We start from the raw sequence: 6,000 nt of genomic DNA on the forward strand, positions 1-6,000 counted from the left end.
GATGTTCTCCTGATACCAGGAGTAATTTTTCGCTGAAATTTCTCCGATTTGCTTAATTCTAAGTGGCTGTAGCACGTAAGCAAGCGATTACATGCCTTCTCAAGCAAGCGGGCATGCATCAAAGCACACAGTATCAACGTCGCAAGCATTCAATCAATCAATCCCTGTTTTTGGAAGAGCTCCTCGGCTGAGATGTTCTCCTGATACCAGGAGTAATTTTTCGCTGAAATTTCTCCGATTTGCTTAATTCTAAGTGGCTGTAGCAGGTAAGCAAGCGATTACATGCCTTCTCAAGCAAGCGGGCATGCATCAAAGCACACAGTATCAACGTCGCAAGCATTCAATCAATCAATCCCTGTTTTTGGAAGAGCTCCTCGGCTGAGATGTTCTCCTGATACCAGGAGTAATTTTTCGCTGAAATTTCTCCGATTTGCTTAATTCTAAGTGGCTGTAGCACGTAAGCAAGCGATTACATGCCTTCTCAAGCAAGCGGGCATGCATCAAAGCACACAGTATCAACGTCGCAAGCATTCAATCAATCAATCCCTGTTTTTGGAAGAGCTCCTCGGCTCAGATGTTCTCCTGATACCAGGAGTAATTTTTCGCTGAAATTTCTCCGATTTGCTTAATTCTAAGTGGCTGTAGCACGTAAGCAAGCGATTACATGCCTTCTCAAGCAAGCGGGCATGCATCAAAGCACACAGTATCAACGTCGCAAGCATTCAATCAATCAATCCCTGTTTTTGGAAGAGCTCCTCGGCTGAGATGTTCTCCTGATACCAGGAGTAATTTTTCGCTGAAATTTCTCCGATTTGCTTAATTCTAAGTGGCTGTAGCACGTAAGCAAGCGATTACATGCCTTCTCAAGCAAGCGGGCATGCATCAAAGCACACAGTATCAACGTCGCAAGCATTCAATCAATCAATCCCTGTTTTTGGAAGAGCTCCTCGGCTCAGATGTTCTCCTGATACCAGGAGTAGTTTTTCGCTGAAATTTCTCCGATTTGCTTAATTCTAAGTGGCTGTAGCACGTAAGCAAGCGATTACATGCCTTCTCAAGCAAGCGGGCATGCATCAAAGCACACAGTATCAACGTCGCAAGCATTCAATCAATCAATCCCTGTTTTTGGAAGAGCTCCTCGGCTGAGATGTTCTCCTGATACCAGGAGTAATTTTTCGCTGAAATTTCTCCGATTTGCTTAATTCTAAGTGGCTGTAGCACGTAAGCAAGCGATTACATGCCTTCTCAAGCAAGCGGGCATGCATCAAAGCACACAGTATCAACGTCGCAAGCATTCAATCAATCAATCCCTGTTTTTGGAAGAGCTCCTCGGCTGAGATGTTCTCCTGATACCAGGAGTAATTTTTCGCTGAAATTTCTCCGATTTGCTTAATTCTAAGTGGCTGTAGCACGTAAGCAAGCGATTACATGCCTTCTCAAGCAAGCGGGCATGCATCAAAGCACACAGTATCAACGTCGCAAGCATTCAATCAATCAATCCCTGTTTTTGGAAGAGCTCCTCGGCTGAGATGTTCTCCTGATACCAGGAGTAATTTTTCGCTGAAATTTCTCCGATTTGCTTAATTCTAAGTGGCTGTAGCACGTAAGCAAGCGATTACATGCCTTCTCAAGCAAGCGGGCATGCATCAAAGCACACAGTATCAACGTCGCAAGCATTCAATCAATCAATCCCTGTTTTTGGAAGAGCTCCTCGGCTGAGATGTTCTCCTGATACCATGAGTAATTTTTCGCTGAAATTTCTCCGATTTGCTTAATTCTAAGTGGCTGTAGCACGTAAGCAAGCGATTACATGCCTTCTCAAGCAAGCGGGCATGCATCAAAGCACACAGTATCAACGTCGCAAGCATTCAATCAATCAATCCCTGTTTTTGGAAGAGCTCCTCGGCTGAGATGTTCTCCTGATACCAGGAGTAATTTTTCGCTGAAATTTCTCCGATTTGCTTAATTCTAAGTGGCTGTAGCACGTAAGCAAGCGATTACATGCCTTCTCAAGAAAGCGGGCATGCATCAAAGCACACAGTATCAACGTCGCAAGCATTCAATCAATCAATCCCTGTTTTTGGAAGAGCTCCTCGGCTGAGATGTTCTCCTGATACCAGGAGTAATTTTTCGCTGAAATTTCTCCGATTTGCTTAATTCTAAGTGGCTGTAGCACGTAAGCAAGCGATTACATGCCTTCTCAAGCAAGCGGGCATGCATCAAAGCACACAGTATCATCGTCGCAAGCATTCAATCAATCAATCCCTGTTTTTGGAAGAGCTCCTCGGCTGAGATGTTCTCCTGATACCAGGAGTAATTTTTCGCTGAAATTTCTCCGATTTGCTTAATTCTAAGTGGCTGTAGCACGTAAGCAAGCGATTACATGCCTTCTCAAGCAAGCGGGCATGCATCAAAGCACACAGTATCAACGTCGCAAGCATTCAATCAATCAATCCCTGTTTTTGGAAGAGCTCCTCGGCTGAGATGTTCTCCTGATACCAGGAGTAATTTTTCGCTGAAATTTCTCCGATTTGCTTAATTCTAAGTGGCTGTAGCACGTAAGCAAGCGATTACATGCCTTCTCAAGCAAGCGGGCATGCATCAAAGCACACAGTATCAACGTCGCAAGCATTCAATCAATCAATCCCTGTTTTTGGAAGAGCTCCTCGGCTGAGATGTTCTCCTGATACCAGGAGTAATTTTTCGCTGAAATTTCTCCGATTTGCTTAATTCTAAGTGGCTGTAGCACGTAAGCAAGCGATTACATGCCTTCTCAAGCAAGCGGGCATGCATCAAAGCACACAGTATCAACGTCGCAAGCATTCAATCAATCAATCCCTGTTTTTGGAAGAGCTCCTCGGCTGAGATGTTCTCCTGATACCAGGAGTAATTTTTCGCTGAAATTTCTCCGATTTGCTTAATTCTAAGTGGCTGTAGCACGTAAGCAAGCGATTACATGCCTTCTCAAGCAAGCGGGCATGCATCAAAGCACACAGTATCAACGTCGCAAGCATTCAATCAATCAATCCCTGTTTTTGGAAGAGCTCCTCGGCTGAGATGTTCTCCTGATACCAGGAGTAATTTTTCGCTGAAATTTCTCCGATTTGCTTAATTCTAAGTGGCTGTAGCACGTAAGCAAGCGATTACATGCCTTCTCAAGCAAGCGGGCATGCATCAAAGCACACAGTATCAACGTCGCAAGCATTCAATCAATCAATCCCTGTTTTTGGAAGAGCTCCTCGGCTGAGATGTTCTCCTGATACCAGGAGTAATTTTTCGCTGAAATTTCTCCGATTTGCTTAATTCTAAGTGGCTGTAGCACGTAAGCAAGCGATTACATGCCTTCTCAAGCAAGCGGGCATGCATCAAAGCACACAGTATCAACGTCGCAAGCATTCAATCAATCAATCCCTGTTTTTGGAAGAGCTCCTCGGCTGAGATGTTCTTCTGATACCATTAGTAATTTTTCGCTGAAATTTCTCCGATTTGCTTAATTCTAAGTGGCTGTAGCACGTAAGCAAGCGATTACATGCCTTCTCAAGAAAGCGGGCATGCATCAAAGCACACAGTATCAACGTCGCAAGCATTCAATCAATCAATCCCTGTTTTTGGAAGAGCTCCTCGGCTGAGATGTTCTCCTGATACCAGGAGTAATTTTACGCTGAAATTTCTCCGATTTGCTTAATTCTAAGTGGCTGTAGCACGTAAGCAAGCGATTACATGCCTTCTCAAGCAAGCGGGCATGCATCAAAGCACACAGTATCAACGTCGCAAGCATTCAATCAATCAATCCCTGTTTTTGGAAGAGCTCCTCGGCTGAGATGTTCTCCTGATACCATGAGTAATTTTTCGCTGAAATTTCTCCGATTTGCTTAATTCTAAGTGGCTGTAGCACGTAAGCAAGCGATTACATGCCTTCTCAAGCAAGCGGGCATGCATCAAAGCACACAGTATCAACGTCGCAAGCATTCAATCAATCAATCCCTGTTTTTGGAAGAGCTCCTCGGCTGAGATGTTCTCCTGATACCAGGAGTAATTTTTCGCTGAAATTTCTCCGATTTGCTTAATTCTAAGTGGCTGTAGCACGTAAGCAAGCGATTACATGCCTTCTCAAGCAAGCGGGCATGCATCAAAGCACACAGTATCAACGTCGCAAGCATTCAATCAATCAATCCCTGTTTTTGGAAGAGCTCCTCGGCTGAGATGTTCTTCTGATACCATGAGTAATTTTTCGCTGAAATTTCTCCGATTTGCTTAATTCTAAGTGGCTGTAGCACGTAAGCAAGCGATTACATGCCTTCTCAAGCAAGCGGGCATGCATCAAAGCACACAGTATCAACGTCGCAAGCATTCAATCAATCAATCCCTGTTTTTGGAAGAGCTCCTCGGCTGAGATGTTCTCCTGATACCAGGAGTAATTTTTCGCTGAAATTTCTCCGATTTGCTTAATTCTAAGTGGCTGTAGCACGTAAGCAAGCGATTACATGCCTTCTCAAGAAAGCGGGCATGCATCAAAGCACACAGTATCAACGTCGCAAGCATTCAATCAATCAATCCCTGTTTTTGGAAGAGCTCCTCGGCTGAGATGTTCTCCTGATACCAGGAGTAATTTTACGCTGAAATTTCTCCGATTTGCTTAATTCTAAGTGGCTGTAGCACGTAAGCAAGCGATTACATGCCTTCTCAAGCAAGCGGGCATGCATCAAAGCACACAGTATCAACGTCGCAAGCATTCAATCAATCAATCCCTGTTTTTGGAAGAGCTCCTCGGCTGAGATGTTCTCCTGATACCATGAGTAATTTTTCGCTGAAATTTCTCCGATTTGCTTAATTCTAAGTGGCTGTAGCACGTAAGCAAGCGATTACATGCCTTCTCAAGCAAGCGGGCATGCATCAAAGCACACAGTATCAACGTCGCAAGCATTCAATCAATCAATCCCTGTTTTTGGAAGAGCTCCTCGGCTGAGATGTTCTCCTGATACCAGGAGTAATTTTTCGCTGAAATTTCTCCGATTTGCTTAATTCTAAGTGGCTGTAGCACGTAAGCAAGCGATTACATGCCTTCTCAAGCAAGCGGGCATGCATCAAAGCACACAGTATCAACGTCGCAAGCATTCAATCAATCAATCCCTGTTTTTGGAAGAGCTCCTCGGCTGAGATGTTCTCCTGATACCATGAGTAATTTTTCGCTGAAATTTCTCCGATTTGCTTAATTCTAAGTGGCTGTAGCACGTAAGCAAGCGATTACATGCCTTCTCAAGCAAGCGGGCATGCATCAAAGCACACAGTATCAACGTCGCAAGCATTCAATCAATCAATCCCTGTTTTTGGAAGAGCTCCTCGGCTGAGATGTTCTCCTGATACCAGGAGTAATTTTTCGCTGAAATTTCTCCGATTTGCTTAATTCTAAGTGGCTGTAGCACGTAAGCAAGCGATTACATGCCTTCTCAAGCAAGCGGGCATGCATCAAAGCACACAGTATCAACGTCGCAAGCATTCAATCAATCAATCCCTGTTTTTGGAAGAGCTCCTCGGCTGAGATGTTCTCCTGATACCATGAGTAATTTTTCGCTGAAATTTCTCCGATTTGCTTAATTCTAAGTGGCTGTAGCACGTAAGCAAGCGATTACATGCCTTCTCAAGCAAGCGGGCATGCATCAAAGCACACAGTATCAACGTCGCAAGCATTCAATCAATCAATCCCTGTTTTTGGAAGAGCTCCTCGGCTGAGATGTTCTCCTGATACCAGGAGTAATTTTTCGCTGAAATTTCTCCGATTTGCTTAATTCTAAGTGGCTGTAGCACGTAAGCAAGCGATTACATGCCTTCTCAAGCAAGCGGGCATGCATCAAAGCACACAGTATCAACGTCGCAAGCATTCAATCAATCAATCCCTGTTTTTGGAAGAGCTCCTCGGCTGAGATGTTCTCCTGATACCAGGAGTAATTTTTCGCTGAAATTTCTCCGATTTGCTTAATTCTAAGTGGCTGTAGCACGTAA

Source organism: Diprion similis, chromosome 4 (genome assembly GCF_021155765.1).
Source record: "Diprion similis isolate iyDipSimi1 chromosome 4, iyDipSimi1.1, whole genome shotgun sequence".
NCBI classification, from domain to species: Eukaryota; Metazoa; Arthropoda; class Insecta; order Hymenoptera; family Diprionidae; genus Diprion; species Diprion similis.